Source organism: Megascapheus bottae, chromosome 22 (assembly GCF_031878675.1).
Source record: "Megascapheus bottae isolate mThoBot1 chromosome 22, mThoBot2.hap1, whole genome shotgun sequence".
NCBI classification, from domain to species: domain Eukaryota; kingdom Metazoa; phylum Chordata; class Mammalia; order Rodentia; family Geomyidae; genus Megascapheus; species Megascapheus bottae.
In genome coordinates, this window is record NC_143530.1 from 16,351,785 (window position 1) to 16,371,020 (window position 19,236).

Below are 19,236 nucleotides of genomic sequence, written 5' to 3' on the forward strand. Positions count from 1 at the left end.
TCAACAATTTGGGGGGGGGGGATATAAATTGGCTTCGGCCTTATCTAAAACTACTGCAGAGTTAAAACTCCTCTTCGATCTCTTAAAGGGAGATACAGATCCTACATCTTCATGACATTTGACTGCTGAAGCCAGGAAGGCCATTCGAATTGTAGAAGATGCACTTTCTTGGCAGCATATGAACTATTGTGATTATTCATTACCCTAGGGAGCCTACATTTTATCTACTTCTCATTCCCCAACTGCTGTGTTATGGCAGAATGGTCCACTTTTGTGGCTCTCATTGCCATCAACACCCAGCAAAGTGCTGACTTCTTATTGTGAATTAGTAGCCCTTCTAGTGCACATGTGCCGAGTGGACTCCTGCAAATATTTAGGCTAAGAGCCTCATTTTATTTGTGTTCCATATAATTTACAACAACAAGATTGGCTATTCGCCCATTGTGATTCTTGGGCCATTGCTTGGGCCAACTATACCGGAAAAAATTTGCATCGCTACCCAGCTAATAAACTTCTCCAATTTGCTGCATCCCATACATTTCTTTTTCCTTCCATGGTACAGGCATCGCCTTTGCCTTCCGCAACTATAGTTTTTGCAGATGGATCCTCTAATGAAACGGCTGGCTGCTTTAACCATTAATGGCAAAACCTAGTCTTGGGCTACAGGTTTTTCCTCTGCCCAAGAGGTGGAATTAGGGACTGTTTTACAGGCACTTGTCCTATTACAAAGTGAGCCCTTTAACTTATACTCAGATAGTCAATATGTAATTCGTGCTCTTCAAGTCATAGAAACTGTTCCTTTTATTGGAACTACTAACTCCAACATTCAGACCCAATTCCTCCAAGTACAGACTTTGCTTCATTTCCCGTAATCACCCCGGCTTTTTTGGCTTTGTTCGAGCTCACACTAATCTTCCTGGCCCGCTAAGTGAGGGCAATGTGGTTACTGACTCCTTGACTCTGCCACCAGAGTATATTTAACCCAGACTGAACTTGCAAAGCAGTCACATGCCATCCATCATCAAAACAGTCGAGCCTTGTGCCATCAGTTTAAATTATCTCGAGGAGCGGCACGACAGATAGTTAAAACTTGCTCCAACTGTGTACCTTTCTTACGGGCTCCTCATTTAGGTGTGAATCCACGGGGTCTGCTATCTAATCGCATTTGGCAGATGGATGTCACACACATTCCTTCATTTGACCAGTTAAAATATGTTCATGTTACAGTAGACACCTATTCTAATTTTATCTTGGCCAACCCCCTTGCTGGGGAAGCTACTAAACACTGTATTTCCCACTGCCTTCATTGCTTTGCCGTGATGGGGATTCCCTCACAAATTAAAACAGATAATGGCCCTGCTTATGTGGGACGTGCATCTCACTCCTTTTGCCATTCTTATAACATCACACGTATTTCAGGCATTCCTTATATCCTTATAATCCTCAGGGTCAAGGTATTGTGGAGCGAACTAATGGATTATTAAAATCTCAAATTGTTAAAGAAGGGGGAGTTGTATCCTGCTACCCCTGTGACTTAATCATGCTTTATTTGTTTTAAATTTTTAAAATTTGGACTCAGATAATTTATCTGTGGCTCAACGATTTTGGGGGAAAAAAAAGAGCAATGTGCTTTTGCCCTAGTAAAGTGGAAGGATCCCCTAACTGGTGCTTGGCACAGACCCAATCCAGTTCTGACATGGGGTTGAGGACATATATGTGTTTTTTCGCAGGAAGAAAATGAAGCCCACTGGCTACCTGAACGCTGTGTTCGGATTGTGGAGAGTGACGGCGGTCAACCAAGTGGCGACTCATTAGGCCTACAGTGGTGCATCCTGGGACGTGGGAGTTATTCGTACATGTCAACCAATGGGCATATGGGACTGCTCCTGATCCATTTATTCAACTTATTCAAAGAGGTTGGCACCCCCCAAATTTCAGGACAATGACTCTGTCCCTGGAGATGCAGCCCATCAATCACAGGGTATGGGTTCCAGATCAAGGACAAGCTTATACCATGGGGTTGACCACCCTGCCAGCAGGAAGTCCCCTTCCTGCCAATCTAATCCCCTCTCATATGATTCCCCGATGTGTCAATACAACTCAAGTGGTGGAATCCACACCCCGTGAAGTGCAGACATGAACAATCTTTTATTACCAACATTACTGGGACTTTCTCACAGCTACTAGATTGGTCAGGGGCCAGTTCTATCCAAAGTGTTAATCCTGGATTGTGGTGGATGGATGGTCGCCCTCAACATCAAGCATGGATGGTTGTGGCTGCCCTTGGTAATGTGACCTGGCCCAGCTCCTCCTACCAAAAGAACATTATGAGCTGTGTTTCTCCTCCTTTTGCCATTATGTATGGGCCTTTTAACATATCCATAGATTCTACACAGTTTAATGTCACATGTGATAAATATTCTTTTACAAATTGTATAGTGGATTAGCTACCTCTATTATTATTGTTAAACAACCATCTTTTATTATGTTACCTGTGAATGTGTCTGGGCCCTGGTATGAAAATTCTGGTATCTTGGTTTTACAACAATTGAAAGACCTGATGCACCACAGGAGGTTTATTGGATTGATAGTAGCAGGTATTCCAGCTTTTATTTCCTTAGCGGTTACTGCTGCATCTGCCACTGTTGCCTTCATGCAGGGTGTTCACATTGCCCAATATGTGAATCACTTAGCCCATAACACTCCCAGGGCTTTACAACTGCAGAGCAGGGTAGACGATGAAGTGGAACAAAGACTTGAGGCGTTATATGAGACAGTAATCTTTCTTGGGAAACAGGTCCGCTCACTGCTGACTCTTCAAAGGGTCTGTTGCTATGCTGGGTTTGATTTTATTTGCATTACACCTCATATATATAATGGATCCGCTTATAATTATTATTATTTATTTACCTTGTGTAGTAAAGATCTTGCAAAATTCATTACTAAACTTCGCAGGTCAACTCTATAAAATCAAGCTCCAGATGACTGAGTTTCCCCTGAGAGGAATTGCAGCCAGAGACGGGTAAGAGGGGATGCTCTCTGACCAGCCTAAGACAGGGCCTTCAGCTTGATCTGAAGAAGTTCCCCATGATGGGTAAGTCAGAGTCAGCCATCCACCCAACCTAAGATAGGCGGACTCGCTTCTTTTAAAATAAAGACGGGAGATGTTGGGAGCCAAATGTGGGGTCAGACTGACCTTGAACTTGCACTACTGATTAGAACTAAGTGCACAAGGACATATGCTGTTATCATGATGTCAATCACTTCTTGTTTAACTTATCTGAGACTTGATTGCTGTTTTGTACGAATGTAACCCCGGCAGTTTCCTGATTTTAAGAGAATTATATAAGACTGGAACTAAAAATAAATATGGCTATGTTGGGAGCCAGTGCAGGATCAAGCTGACCCATGAATCTGCATCACTGAGTAAGATAAGAGCTGTCATGTCTGTATTGTGAACTCCCTGACCTTATTGCTTTATTGCTTTATGGCTTTGTCACTTTCTGCTTACCCGATCTGAGACTTGAATGTAACCGCTGATAATTCCATGGTTTTAAGAAAAGTATTAAAGATTGGAACTAGAAATAAGCTTTCAGCCTTAGGCTTTAGTCTTGGGCTGCTGACTTAGGCTATAGAACTCCCGACCCCACCTGTTTCTTGTCTTTTTCTTTTCTCATCCTCATCCCCTAAATCAGGAATCTAGCCTTGCTGCCGGCAGGCTCTGGCACATATGTTGGGTTAGGAATAAAATGCACCTTGATCACTGTCACCCCTCTTTTCCTCCCATTTTCCCCCTGCCATCTCTACTCTCAAGTTATATACTTCAAATTTTACCCATTCTCTTGGGCTTGTAACCATTGCATACTATAGAACTGCCTATGTGCTGATTTGTTACTATTTCCCCCCCAAAAAAACCCTGATACTTATGGGAAAAAAATGATAGTTATGGAAAGCAAAATGTGCAATAGAGTTACACACCTGTGTGTTTGTATAATTGTAAAGTATATGTGGAAGAATACTAGGCAAACTGCTAACTGTAGTTGCCTCCAAAGAAAGGAAGTTAGATGAAGATGATCTTGGGACAGAGATTAACAAGTTGGGTGTGGTAGTTCATATCTGTGATCACAGATGTGGACTAAAGGCAAAAACAAAAGAGACCCAACCTGTGAGAAAAGCTACCCCAGAAAACCCAGATGAAGCATCCAGGGTCGTTTTTGCCAAAGTTGTTAAGTTCTTGGGATAATACTATGTGCAATACAGAACTGCCCTCAGCCTTGCTGGACTTCCAGCCATTCTAAGCTTGCCCTATAAAATATGTCCCTTAAGGGGGGGGGGGGAGGGAGGTGGCGGATAAAAAAAAAGCATACACATTTGCAAAATTCCCCACTAGATGGCAGTACAATTTTATTTAAAACAATTTTAAAATGTTAGTATTGTGGGTCAACACCTAAGGCATAGCATTGTCACAAGGAAAAACTTGTGACAGCAGTTGATATAGTGGCCCCATGGTGTAATGGTTAGCACTCTGGACTTTGAATCCAGCGATCCGAGTTCAAATCTCGGTGGGACCTGTTCAACTTTTTTCTTTTTTCCTATTGGTCCACTTTTTAAAATTTTGTATGTCTTATAATCTATGCCAGAGAGCTGAATGCAAGTCTCCTCATGCCAAAATGCTGTGACTCTTCCCTCCTCTCAAACCTATTCCCATAAACTGGGATGTGATAAGTACTTGATCAGTTACAGAAGTCAGGTAATGAGTACATTTCTTTTTGGATAATGTCACCCCTTCTCTTCCAGATTCAGGCTCTTTCTTACTTTTTGATAAGCTTGGAAAAGTCTCTTGCTCTTGGATTAAGTTCCTATTTGTGGTTCTTTGCCTAGAGAGTCTAGTCCAAGTCCCTTACCCTTTCAATCAAAGCCTGCACAAATCCATCCTCATTCATTATCATACTTGAGTCACATTAGCCCAAGATGTGTAGTCACTAATAATGTGCAAAATTCTTCACTTATTCCTTTCATTTCTCTACTCATTTTCTACCTTCAACACATTTTTGTTCCCTATTCCACCCTCATGAGCTCTCCTTCCCTAGTCATTCCTGGAATATTTGCTGAGACCTTCAGTCCTAGGTGAGGCCCTTGCTTGGCTCCCTACATCCAGACTTAAGAACCCCATCTGCATTTCCTCCATACCCTAAAAGTGTCCTTCCAATACTACCTCAAATTTTATTTGGTTTTTATATCAGGTTCCCTTATACTACTACTTCATCTGCTTCACCTTTCAGCCCCCAGTCTTAGCACACTTTGTTTATATTAGGTCAAAAGTATTTACTGCTAAGGACACCTGCTCAGCTATGTTTATCTCTGCACTGTTCACAATAGCCAGGTGTTAGGAACAATCCAGATGCCCTACTGCAGATGAATGGATACAGAAAATATGGTCTATATATACAATGGAAATCTACATAGCAAACAGACAAGATAAAACAATGGCATTTGCAGGGAAGTGGATGAAACTAGAGCGAATTATGTTCAGTGAGATAAGTCAAGACCAAAGGAACAAAAGGCACATGGTATCCTTAATATGTGGCTATTAGATCCAAACAGTACAAGACCGAGGACTCAATATTAGCATGTGCAATGTTATGGACATGGTATTGGAAATATAAACACAACTACATAGACATAAAAATCTATGACTCTGTAGACATAATGTTTTATTTCATAAATTAATATGTATCTATGATATACAAACCCTTAGCCTAATTTTGATTATGTTCTAAAAACTAAGTGCCAGTGATTGTATATAGAGATTCCCTTCTTGAACACTTGTTTGTTAAACATGTCAATTGAAATATGATGTAAAAATCAGTTAATAAATTCTTTAATAAAAAATATGGTAAAACTAAAAAAAAAAGTATTTACTGGGTGCATAAACTTTTATCTACCCTGGGATCATCCTAGAACTGAAGCGTTTACAAATGTGTTTGGTTGGAAATCTTTCTGTATGGGCACTCTTGTGAGACCAGGAGGGTTAAAAGATTGGAAGACCTCAACAGCATCCCCAAAGGCTGAGAGCCATGCCCAGGAAAGGTCAAACAGTTAAGGCAAGACAGAGGTACAAATTACTACCCTAAGTATGTTTAACTTAGAGCTATTTGAACATAAAAAGTTGAAGACCTTGGAGATAAGATGGATGTATGTGTGCATAGAATGTTTATTGCTCCTTTCTGCTCCCTAATGATAAGGGGGTCAATTTTCACCATGTATACAAACTATGATTGTAACCACAAAATATACTGACACCCTAGTTTCTGCACATACCTGCAGTCAAACCCCCTCCCTCCCCCACCGCACCCCCAGAACTGACCAAAATAGAAAAGCTGTTAATGGAAACTCAGGTTCAGAAGCCAATGAGTGCCAAACCCCCTCCCTAATGCCCTTTCCTATCCTTTCTCTTTTCTCAGTTCTTTAGCCTGGTATCTCATTCATCGTTGTGCTGTTCCTGGTTATGTTTACCGGCAAGTGGCACTCAGTATGTGACTAGAATGAACAATGAGCCAAAGTATTTGGAAAAGTCAACCGAAGAACAATGAAGAGTTGGTGATCTGGAATACACACTTCGGATAACAAGGGGGCAAGTGAAAAGCAAAAGGGCTGAGTATTTTGAGCCAATAAAGACACTGTTGGCAGTGTTGAGAGTGAAAGTAAAGAGAAAAAATTTGTGTGGATGATCTTAATAAGTGTTCTTCTAGAGCAAGACTCAGTTTGTTAGGTAGTAATTTGACTCATCAGAATAAAGAACAAATCAAATGTGATCTCACATAAAATTGTGGTGACAACCTTGCACTGTTAAGTGCTGCTAATGCCGATTTTACTATCCCTGGACTGGTAGTATGTGTCAAAAAAGCACTTAAGGCCGCGAGTTTGGCCTAGTGGTAGAGTGCTTGCCTAGCATGTGCGAAGACCTAGGTTCGATTCCTTGGCACCACAGCCAGAAGTGGTGCTGTGGCTCAAGTGGTAGAGCCCTAGCCTTGAGAAAATCCAGGGACAGTGCTCAGGCCCTGAGCCCAAGCCCAGGAATGGCAAAAAAAAAAAAAAAAGCACTTAATCAGCTGGATTGTCCTTTCAATGAAGTAAGGAATACTACAGCTATAATTTTGGGAGAAATCGGGACATGCAGATGTAAACAGGGATTTTATGAAACTGAGCTGCCATGGATTATTTGCTGGTGAAAAAAAATCACTTAGGGTGTGAACAATTTGTTGATTTAATATATCTAACAAGTCTCAAAAAATGCAAAACCAATTAGAGCAGATCAGAAAGGAATTGAGCAAAAGCACAAGGACTATAAGATATGACCTTGAAGCTAGGCATGGTAGCTCACGCCTGTAATCCTAGCTACACTGGAGGCTGAGATCTGAGGATCATGGTTCAAAGATAAGAGTCTCTCTGAAGTCCAGGAGACTCTTATCTCCAATTAACCACTAGCAAACTGGAAGTGGCACTGTGGCTCAAGGAGGGTAGGGTGGGTAGCCTTGAGCTGAAGGGCTCAGGGACAATGCCCAGGCCCAGGGTTCAAGTCCTGACACAAAAGATATGGCCCTGAGAAAAGCAAATATATTCTCCCAACCACGGCTAAGTTATAGGCACCTGTTCTATAGAGCATGGGCTTTTTGTCTTAGGAACTTTGCAGGGCCTAGGTCCCTGGAAATGTTTCCCCTTTGGGTACTGGAGAATGGGATAGAAGTAGTGTATTTCTAGCTGGGCATTTACATTACAGGACAGTGTAATTGTACACAGTTTTCCCACAGAGATAAGAAATCATCCTTACACTGAAATTTCTCCTTGTTTCCACCAGGGGCTTGACCGTTTGGAATATTCCCACACAGGATCTGTGTAACTTCCCACCTTGAGGTTGCACTTCCCTCTCAATGGCAAGAGTTGTCCTTGATCATTCTTGTCCTTTTCCAGGAAAATCCAGTAGTAAAAGGAATCCCCTTAAAAGGCCCGCTATTTGCAAAGGAGAGATTTGTAGTCTTAAAGCGTTTTTTGTTGTTGTTGTTGTTGTTTTTTTTATGGATCCCACTTTAAAAAAAAAAAAAAAAAAAAAAAACTACAATAGGGAGCTGTCCTTAACATAAGCCCCAGTTATCAGGAAGGTAGCTGCTAGGCCACAAGCTGTAAAAGTCAAAAAGCAACCAAACTTGCAGTGGAAGAGCAGCGTCTGCTGTGAGTGAAGGCCTCAGACCAGAGCCGGGCCTCCTATCCACCAAGAAAAAAATTTGCCTAAGTGTTCGCCCCCTACGTGTGTGGGGGATCCACTAAGTCTATCTCGCTCGCACCCCCAGACAGCGGGAGGAATCTAGACTTGATGAAGATGGGATACGGCTGAGATCACCTCCAGTGACCCATCTCCGCACCCCAGCGTGGGTGTGGACTGTCGCCGCCGTGTGCATTCCTGTTGCAAAAGCGAGGCGGGGCTGGGAACTTTGGAACTCTGGGAATCTCTCCTCCTGCACTTCCTCTGGATGGAAGGGCGGGGGTGGAGGTGGGAGGGGGCTGAGATCCGCCGATCCTCGCCCCTTAGCTTCAGTCGGACCCTCAGGACTTCGGGGGACCCCCCGGGCCCCGTCATCCTAGCATGCTTTTTTTTCCCCCTGTGACTTTGATGTTTAAAATAATCATAATAATCCATGCGATCTCCCAAGCTCCACAGAGCGCCCAGGAGAAGATGATTTCCCATGACACCAAAAAGATATGATAAAGAAGACTGAAAAGCTTCCATAGCAATAATCGTCCCCATCTCACACGGCTGCTGAAAGCCATAGATGAGGTACAGATGACAGACGCTTGTCATAAACCCCCGGTAGAGGGGGCCCTCCCCCTTCTCAATTGACACTGCTGTTGAAGGACGTTATTAGGTACGGGCTGTGCTAGACTTACTCCTTACAGGGGAAAAGCAGAAAGCTCGGCCCATTGACTCCTTAGGCAATGGGGTTGGGAGAAGTTAAGAGTATGTTCTTCAAAAGGTTTATAAACAGAGTGTTGTGGCAGTAGGTGGCACCATGGTGTAATGGTCAGCACTCTGGACTCTGAATCCGGCGATCCCAGTTCAAATCTCGGTGGGACCTAAGGGTTTTATTTTGTTAGTGAAATTAGTTGGAGACATGAGCCAGAAAGGAAGTAGGAAACCAAAGGTATCGTACCTCTTTTAGTAAGTGATCCATTTTCAACAAAATTTTAGCTTGAATATCTTATATGAGGACTTTTCACAGATCACTTATTTGCTCTTACCAGTTATTTACTTTTAGTTGTTTACATACCACTATAAAGTTTAAAGACAGCTCAAACCTGAATAAAAGCATTTAAAATCTAGAACAATTCTGGGGATAATGATAACTCAATTCTTACACATTTTTCTATTTTAGAGTGATCACAGCCTTCAAGCATAAACATGAAACTTCCATGGCAAATATGAAATAAAAGTTTTTCTCTTCAAAAGAAAAAAGAAAGGATTCCTAAACCCTATTCAGTTCAAGTAGAAGGGCTTGAATTTGTCCCTGAGCTCTTTTTGCTGAAGGCTAGAAATCCATCACTTCGAGCCACAGCTCCATTCCCAGTTTTTTGAGTGGTTAGAGATGAAAGTCTCACAGGGACTTTTTGTGTCCAGGGCTGGCTTCAAACTGTGATCCACAGATCTCAGCCTCCAATGTAGCTAGGAATGCAGGTGTGAGCCATGAGTGCCCTGCTATTTCTCAGTTTTTAAATGAAGCTATGGAAGTATATTTTTAAAGGATTCTGCTTCATATCAAACTGTTTTTAGGCTCCTGCAAACACAATTCATTGAGAGAGTAAATCTTCCAATGTTTAAATTGTACCATTTGTTGGCAAATACATTTTGGGGAAATGATTAAACTTTGTGAAGAAGTGCTTTTAGAAGACTTTTTTTTTAGAAGACTTTTTTTAAGGAAGCACAGAAAACTTATGATTCATAAGATTAAATTAGCACTGTTCTTTATTAAAAACACTGACATGTTACAAAAAAAAAAGCAACTCATATCAGCCCCACTCAATTCTGTTTTTCATGTGGACTGAGAACAGTCAGAAAAATAGGTAGAAAATGAATAGTTTGGTATATGAAAAGTTCACTATGGCTAGGCTTAGAAAACAATTGTGAGAATGAGAGTGAAGATAAAGTATAAAAAGCAACATAAAAAGCTTCTCTCTACTTACCAGCTTCGATTCAGCAACTGTTTGGAACAAAAGCAGAGCCCTCCCTCTTCTTCATTATCTATTCAAGATCATGGATTTTTTTTTTTTTGCCATTGGGTTTAATGGCTTTTAATTCAGAATATTCAAATTTATCCTTCTAAATGGCAAACTCTTTCTGAGTCCTTTTAACATGCCACTGTGATTTGTTAGAGTACTTTCTTCTTAGCCTAACAAATTACTGAGGATTGACTTCTATTTTGCCCCAGGCTTCAAGTCATTCAGTTAGATATGCTGATTCCTTTCAGTGGGGGAATATATAGAAGTTGATATCTGTGGGAAAGGAGAGACAGAGAAATCTTAAATTCATTGATAGCTGCTTCTTGATCTTTTTAATGAACAGACAAGGAAGTGTTGCATGCACATGCACGCTCATGTGGATACTTAATGTATTGTGTGTGCACAGTACACACACTGTGTATGCACATGTATACATATTTTAGAACTGATGAATTCACACCCAAACCTCCAATGCTAACCCATCTCTGAAGAATTGTCCCTCACATTCCTCCATTCTATAGTGTATGTGTTCCTTCTTCTATACTAAGATGCTTAGCTCTACGATATCAGTATATTAACTTACTTGCTCTAACTTATAACCTGCACTAATTTCAGAATCTCTTGCCTTATCTTTTACCAAGCCTTAGCCACTATAAAGAATTAAAGATTTGGGTTGCACTTTTCTACCAAGCTCCATCTCACCACTGCCAAGAGTACAGTCAGATGCTCTGCTCACTAGTCACGAGGCAGGATCGCTTAGGGTATATGAGGCATGGTAAATAGCTACCAGGAATCCAAAGACTCAAGCTTAAAGTTGGTCCATCTACTTCACTAAGATTAAGGGTTCCCATTTTGGGGGAATGAAGTGGGATACACTAGGGGAAATGAGATATGGTAAGCTTACAGCAAACACAGGAGATATTCCTACATGTACTTCCCTTAAGATTAAGGGAACAAAGTCATTTCAGGGGAAATAAAAACCAGATACACTAGGGGAAAGTGAGGCCTGGTAAAGGCAACTCAGAAACATGATATTTAGAAACACAGAAGCCCTATGTTTGCTTCAAAGAGAGACAACAGGATGCATTCTTTTCTGAGTTTGTCCATGGAATTCTAATGTACACAGTGATATTTAATGTAATCCAAATGATTTCTACTATTTGGATTTTCCTTTGACAATCCCAGGAATCTAGTTTATGTAAATAAGGAAGGAAGAAACTACAAAAGATCGCTTCCAAAGTTATTGGAACATAGATTCAGCTAGAAATTTCACTACATAATTGTTAACTTGACATCATGTATAGGAATAAACAAAGGGGTGAAAGAAGCAGGAGATTCCCACCGAAGTAAATAGCCAATGTAGCATTGATTCTCAGTAACCAATTACTGAGCCACACACACACACTCCAAAAAGTAGTGATTTGTTTTCCTGTAGATGCAGGAAGCTACACAGTCAAATTTTCCCTCAGTAGATTTTCTATTTACAAGAAGATAAAAGTTAACTTACTAGAGAAAAATGTACAATTTGTCACTTTCTTTTTCCAAATAGGATTTATTTCTCTCTAAAACGATTAAAAGGGTAAACATTTGACAAAAACATGTCATTGACATTTCTAAAAGTGGTGTACAGCCACAGAGTCTCAAAAAGCTTTATATCTTGGAAGCCCTAAAGGCTGGGTAGTATATGGCAAAGCATAAAGATAGCAGAGGATGGTTTCGATCCATCGACCTCTGGGTTATGGGCCCAGCACGCTTCCGCTGCGCCACTCTGCTGTTGAGAATAGGTGGTTGGTTTATTTCCTTATCATGGATATAGTCATTTCGATGCAGTAAATTTAGTACTTAGTTCCAATTTTGTTAGTTTTTGTTTCCATTTTCTTATTTCTTTCTCTCTCCTGAACCAAAAAACTCTGTCCCCCTGGATAAGTAACTCTTTCCCACTCTATCGAAGACGATACGAAGTGTTTCGTCTCTTCCACGGTACGTTGAACAGGGCCTTCAGAAACCCAAACTTGGAAAGAAAAGAGGAATGTACAAAGGGAGACTCACTGTCTTTAGGGAGGAGAGTATTCGACCGTCTTTGTCCTCTAGAAAAGGGCTCATTTGTAGTCCTGTCAGCAGACAGCTTTCATAGCCCCAGTGGGCTATCTCACACCAATGGCTTTGACAGAAACCTCTGACGCTTTATCTTCTACTATTTGGCCAAGACCCTTCTACAGCTTTCCTCTTGCCCAAACTTCCCCTTCCTGTCTTCTCAAGCTTTCTTTGTTTTCATTTAAGTCTTATTTTTCCAGGACCAGGATAAGCATGAGGATATTCCATTTGGATTTTCTTACCCTTTTCTCCAAAAGCCAGATAGAGACACTATGGCAGATATATTAGGAAGAAATAATAGAAGAGCATGAGAAAAGTAGATGCCATGATTCATGTGGACAAGATGGTTCCTGAGCCAGGTCCCACCAGAACTGGACCTGGGACCTGACTGTGTAATGTCCTTAGTGTGAACCATAACAGAACTAACTACCACTTAGAATAGATAGGTAGATAGATAGATAGATAGATAGATAGATAGATAGATAGATAGATAGATAGATAGATAGAAAGATAGATAGATAGATAGATAGATAGATAGGGAGGGGGTGGAGGTGAAATATATATATATGTGTGTGTGACTGGAATATATATTTATATATTTTATGGCTGCTAGCTCTTCAGCTGAGCACTCAACAGTACAATGGAACAGCTCTCTGTGATACAGGCTGCAGATGAACACGAATCTCAGAAGACTGAGTTTGTTAATGAAACCATTGGAGTACCATTGGATCCAATGGTACTTTACTAAGATTATCTTGCTGTGGCATTTCAACATGTTGAATCCTCAAGCCCTTAAATTTATTCTTGATTGTACAACTTCTGGAAAGACCTCCATATAAGAACTGAATTAAGGTGGGGGGGTGGGGGGGAGGGTAATGGGGACAAAGACATGTGAAAGGGTATCAATATATGTGAATTAATGCACCTTCTATCTGGCAAATATCATGTAACCCTTTTATTAATTACAGTAAAAAATAATTTAAAAAAAGAACTGAATTAAGACTCCACTGACTACCAGTGTCCAGGTTATAAGATGGAAGCAGAAGCCTGGTGTTTCTGGTGGCCTTGGACAGAGGGAGTATACCAAAAACATGTTACTCCCTGTATATTAGCGCTACCTGAAAGATGGCAGTGATGAGAATATTGGTCTCCAGATGCACTGCACAATGGCCATGTCTATTCAGCAGTCAGTCCTAAAATTGCCTCTGGGCCGTTGACTGCTGGGTTTATGGGAGAAAGGTTCCCATCAGTTACACCCGGAACCTGTAATGGCCCTCAGAACTGCCCGGACTTCATCAGTGACACTGTGCCTGATAGGGCTTTCCTTCTCTAGAACATCTGGTAGGTAGAACACAAAAGCTCAGGGATCGGATTCAGGCAGGGAGTTCAAGCCCCAGTACAGACACAAGAAAGGAGAGGAAGGAAGGTATGAACGGAGGGAGCAAGGGAGGGAGGGAAATCAAATGCGAGCTTCCCTTCCAAGCAATCTCAGGAATGATCACTCATTATTTCACCAGTATGAAGGGTTAGTTTGTTGTGTGTGCGTGTTTGGTCCTGAGGCTTGAACTCGGAGCCTAGGCCCGTATCCTGAGGATTTTTTGCTCTACCACTTGCTCCTAAATTCACCATGGTGCTGGTCTCTGATCAGATTTTAAAATGTAATTGTAAGCAGGACCTTAGTTTTCAGGAACTAATGCTAATATACCCAAAACTTTTTAGATCTGCTGGAGAGAGTAAGCACTTTCAAGAGGGGTTTCCGTAGTGTAGTGGTTATCACGTTCGCCTCACACGCGAAAGGTCCCCGGTTCGAAACCGGGCGGAAACAGCCTGTGTATTTTTATTCTCTAATCCTTTAGAGACCTGGTTTATTCAAAAAAGAGAGTGGTGCCAGCCAATAAAAGCCCCGAAACACCAGGAGACCAGAATTAGTTGAAGCAAGAGCTACCCGAACGAAATCACCCCAATCTAGGTGCCACGTAAATAACTGGAATTGAAAAGAAACACCATTCCCATTTGGGAAGAGTTACCTTCAGTCCTCTAATTAGTCTTCTTTATATACCCATAACCATCATTTTAGCTTTCGTTCCATTTCAAGGTATCTTAAAATTTCGTCTATTGTCAAATGATTGAACTTCCAAATAGAAACAAGGTCATGTGCCTGCTACTTGCCATAAATATCAAAGTCAAGAATCTAATTTTTCTACTATTGCCAGTTTGAAATTCTTAGTTTAAAAACAAGGGGCATTTTCATTTTGCACCTAATCCACAGATTATGTAGCCAATGTTACACAGCGCATTGTTCCAAACATTCCTGAGAGCACTCATACAATTCATTCTTTACAGAAACAAACAAGCAAGAAGCTGACAGTAATACCAGGGGCAAGAATGTTGTGCAAAGTGTAAGGATGAAGACATGCATTGGTAGATTGTAATTCTTTGAAAATAATGTCCTAGAGTAACAAAAGAGCAAGAGCGGACAAAACATAATTCTCTGTATGTGTGTGTGTTGTGTCTTGGTGATGGATCACAAATCATTTTTGTCTTTCTTTAAAGATGTCATCCTATTCTTCCTCTACTCAAATTATTCAATGAGTCTTTAGAAACTTACAAAGGAAAATAAGTATCACAACATCCAATTATTTTTCTGACCTCTTTAAGTTGTAATAAACACAATAATATTAAATGTATGTTTCTTAGGAACTGTGGAAAGTAACTATATGATAAATTTCCAGTATAAAATATGCTAATTCCTTCCTTGGAAATTGTTTGTGAGAAGGGTTTCACTCACAGTAGTAAATACTCTACCCTTAACCTACACACACAGCTTATGGTAAGTATTTCTAAATTATACAACTACCTTTGTCTACAAAGTGCCTCAAATATCAAGACAAGTTTAACTGCCTCATTAGGTAAAAATCTTCAAGGAGTTGAATGTACCTTCATCAGGTGAAGAAATCTATTTAAAAATAAGAATTTAAAGCCTAGCACAAAAAGAAAAGGCCTTGCTGGGATTTGAACCCAGGATCTCCTGTTTACTAGACAGGCGCTTTAACCAGCTAAGCCACAAGGCCACACAAAGCATAGTCTCCTGTTACATTTTTGGTTATTCTACAAAATTCCATCTCTGTCAAGGATTTCATCTGGATTATTTCTTTGAAATATGACAAACATTTATTTGGACCTGAGTCAAAACCAGAAAAGAACATTCTTGTTACAAAATAAGCAAGCACTGAACCTGGAAATTTCTTCAGGAAATTGCTCTATACCCCAAGGACACCATTACATTATAAACTGACCAGGAAGACACATTGTTGAGAATCATTACATCCCTTGACACTAGAAATTAGTCTGCCTAAGCTCTTGTTTTATCTGTTCCCTCACAGATAGAGTGTCCTGGATGCATGTGTGGTGTGTGTGTGTGTGTGTGTGTGTGTGTGTGTGTGTGTGTGTGTGTGTGTGCATGGTATATGTATATACATATATGTATACATTTTCTGGTAACGGTGTTAGCATTTGAACTCAAAGCCTTGCTCTCACCTAGTATTCTGTCACTTGAGCCATATCCCTAGTCTCTTTTTCTTTTATATTTTTAATTGTCAGGATAATGTTTAGAGGGGTTACAGTTACATTCGCCAGGTAGTAGGTACATTACTTCTCATACATTAATACCCCTTCTCATGTTTTTCTCCCCATTTCTCTCCCCACCCCTTTCTCTGAAGTCACTTTGCACTGAAATCCTATTACTTGTCACCCAACATGTGAGCAGATGAGGCTGTAGTAGTCCTGTGTTGCTGTGTCTGCTTTCTTGTTGCAACAGTACAGATGTGAGTGTATATACAGTGTATATTCCCCTCCCCCCAAAAAAAATCTAGATTTGGAAAAATGTTGCCAACTCTTTTTAAACAAAACAAAACCCTCTTGAAAATAAACTCTTGCCTCACCTGGGTTTGTTATGAAGCCTGTGTGTGTAGGAGAACACCCTTAAGATTTTGTAAGACTCATATATAATCAATGGGGTTTGTCTGTAACATCATTAGGGTTGTTTTGTTTGTTTACTGTTAGAGACTGCCTGAATTCACTCTGGGTTTTAAAACATTTACAGAGTCACTTAGCTTTTGGACTACAATTCCTGACAGCATTCTGTATTAAATTCTGAATGAAAACCAATTCTTTGGGGTTTGTTTTGTTTTGTTAGGGGCCGGGCTCTTGGGTTTTGTTTTGTTTCTAAGACAGCATCTAACTATGTTATCCAGGCTTTCCTTTTTTAAATTTCTAATCATAAAAAGTCCACCTGCTTCAGCCTCCATAATAAAAATCTTTTCTTGATTTTAGCTTAATTTTCGCTCTGGTTCACCATTCTGCTCGTGAATCTTCTTAGCCAAACTGCTAAGTTCACACACTTGTTTCTCATTCCAAGATACTGCAGGCAATGCCCTCCTAAACTTTCTACAGCTTAAGTAGAGAAACCCTTTCAGCTTTAGGTCGGAAGATTTACTTTGGGATTCATTTCTACCTTGCTTGTAAACTTGGGTAGGGTGGGGCCAAAGCAGCCTTAGCTGAGTAATTATGGCTGGAAAACTAAGACTCTATCTATTGTTCCATAAATCATCCTCACTCAACCTCCTGAGAATTCTTGATGAGGGCCATGAATTGATTAACTGGAGGGTTTCCAGTAATTCTTTTCGGGGCCTCATGGATTTTTATGTCATCTTTTAATAACATTGATTTACTATATATAAAATATATATAGGTTATTTGCCTTTCGTGGACATATTGAGCTAAAAACCAAATTTGAATTGCTTCTGCGTCCCCTACAGTAACACTTCGTTTAAACGTAATATCCCTTGGGCCCCAAGCCGGATGTCTCCAGCATCTCAGTGTATCTGGACTGGAGGGTTGAATTCATAGGATGAATTCAGGTGGTCTCTGAATAAAAAAGGAAAGAAAAAAAGGGGGGGTGGGCGAGAGGAGGGAAACAGCCAACGCTTTTGGTAAAATACAGGTGTCATCCCCTCAGCGCACTGAGTTTCCAAATCAAGTTGTTTTGTTTTGTTTTTTTTAAGAAGATTTCTCTAGAATCGTTGACGCGATAGTGTGAAGAGGAAAGTGTTTTCTGAAAGTACTGGAAGCAATATTTCCTCTAAATTACTTTTGTGTATTTAAAAGTCCACCAGATGTATTTTCAACAAAAATGTACTGGATTATAATAAAAGAAATGATTGCCCAGCATCTTGTGGTTACCGGGATGGCCGAGTGGTTAAGGCGTTGGACTTAAGATCCAATGGGCTAGTGCCCGCGTGGGTTCGAACCCCACTCTCGGTAGGTGTCGCGTGTGCTGTTTTTCTCTTACTCCAACCTCAACTATTTTGCAAAATCATTACCACTTAATGCATTTTTAGCATTCTAAGAGAAATTCATCCGATGCGTTACTTGCCTATTAACCCCAAGAAATGAGAACCACCCACCGTGCAGTCTCATTGTTACTGAAGGTTGCATTGGATAAACCAACTTTACAAAAGCTTTCCCTCTCTCTAGAACCTTAAAGGGCCTGGTTAATTCCTCACCAATAGAGAATGAGCTTGTTTGATTTTGTTTTTCTCAGTCTGAAAAGTGAAAATGGTCCCTCTGTGCTGACTTATTTGGTGTTTCCCAGGTTCATCTTTCTATATGTTAAAAAGGCAACTAACTGTATTCTCTTTTCTGTGAATTGCTTATAAGTATTCTTTGTTAATTTTTCTACACAGCTGTCAGATTTTTCTCCTATGACATAGGAAGATCATTAAATGTAAACTCAACTAAGTTTTTTTGATTATAAACTATAAGGAGATGAGCCCAGTTTGTTATTTTTTAATACCTATCTTCCTTACAAAATCATTACAAAATCCGGACTTGGATATCTATGATTTGGATTTTATACTTTCACTTATATGCTTTTTCCTTGTTATAATATATGGGATACATAATCTATTTACAACTCTACATTATTTCCAGGAAACTACCAGAAATTCCAGCACCATTATGGAATACCTGTGTTTTCCCCAACTGATTGAAATGCCAGTGTCCTAAACGCGATTCGTTTTTAAAAGTAAGGGAACCATAGCAGGATTTAGACCACAACATAGCTGTTAAGTGCTGTGTTCTTGATCTTCTTGCTCAAAATAAGGTTAACTATACCTGTCCCTTTAGCATCCAGGGACGCTTGGTCTCATACATGTTTTGTTGTTTTTTTTTTTAAAGAATATGATGTAAAAAAAATCAGTGTTGATAAAAAATATTTTAATAAAAAATGTAAAAAAGAAAAAAGTAAGGGAACCACTATAATATCCTTTAATAGGATTTGAAATATCATGAACTTTGTAACTCAACAATCATATATTCTATTGTGGATAGATACATGATAGAATACAGTATATACATGTTGGCTTCTGGTTTCTTCGTCAAATGAATGTACCCTTTGTTTTTTTGGAGAAAGCATTTACTTGATATTTACTCAAAGAACAATACGGATGTGGAATGATTTAATGTATCTTTGAAGAATTTCTGCGAGTCAGGAAGTACACGGAAGGCTGTAAAAATGCACTTAAAGTAAATCTTGTAAACTTCACCTGCAAAACTTGTAACTGGCCCGTACGGGGATCGAACCCGCGACCTTGGCGTTATTAGCACCACGCTCTAACCAACTGAGCTAACCGGCCAGGATGCGCAGTTCAGTCTTTTGAAATGTAAATTAATGTCAAACAACAATTGTTTCAATTTTTTTTTTATCTACAACTAATTACATTTTTTTAAATTGTCCAATCGTTTTTCAGAAAAGAACCCCAAATTTGGCTTAAAAAAGCCATCTTCATCTCCTAGGGAAATAATTTCTATTTT

At 40.1% G+C, this 19,236-nt stretch overlaps 1 long non-coding RNA gene and 6 other non-coding genes across 7 annotated transcripts; 4 read left to right on the forward strand and 3 right to left on the reverse strand.

The window, feature by feature from the left end:
* Positions 1-1,733: 1,733 nt before the first annotated feature.
* LOC150048156 (uncharacterized) lies at positions 1,734-6,697 on the forward strand. The gene is made up of 3 exons (XR_016539323.1): positions 1,734-1,916; positions 2,956-3,094; positions 6,465-6,697. It is a non-coding gene; the product is annotated as an uncharacterized LOC150048156 (long non-coding RNA).
* Positions 4,500-4,571, forward strand: Trnaq-uug (transfer RNA glutamine (anticodon UUG)). Its single transcript has one exon. It is a non-coding gene; the product is annotated as a tRNA-Gln (tRNA).
* Positions 6,698-11,970: 5,273 nt separating the features above from the next.
* Trnam-cau (transfer RNA methionine (anticodon CAU)) lies at positions 11,971-12,042 on the reverse strand. The gene has a single exon. It is a non-coding gene; the product is annotated as a tRNA-Met (tRNA).
* A 2,073-nt stretch (positions 12,043-14,115) lies between these two features.
* Positions 14,116-14,188, forward strand: Trnav-cac (transfer RNA valine (anticodon CAC)). Its single transcript has one exon. It is a non-coding gene; the product is annotated as a tRNA-Val (tRNA).
* Positions 14,189-15,360: 1,172 nt separating this feature from the next.
* Trnat-agu (transfer RNA threonine (anticodon AGU)) lies at positions 15,361-15,434 on the reverse strand. The gene has a single exon. It is a non-coding gene; the product is annotated as a tRNA-Thr (tRNA).
* Positions 15,435-17,602: 2,168 nt separating this feature from the next.
* Trnal-uaa (transfer RNA leucine (anticodon UAA)) lies at positions 17,603-17,685 on the forward strand. The gene has a single exon. It is a non-coding gene; the product is annotated as a tRNA-Leu (tRNA).
* A 1,299-nt stretch (positions 17,686-18,984) lies between these two features.
* On the reverse strand, positions 18,985-19,058 carry Trnai-aau (transfer RNA isoleucine (anticodon AAU)). Its single transcript has one exon. It is a non-coding gene; the product is annotated as a tRNA-Ile (tRNA).
* Positions 19,059-19,236: the final 178 nt, after the last annotated feature.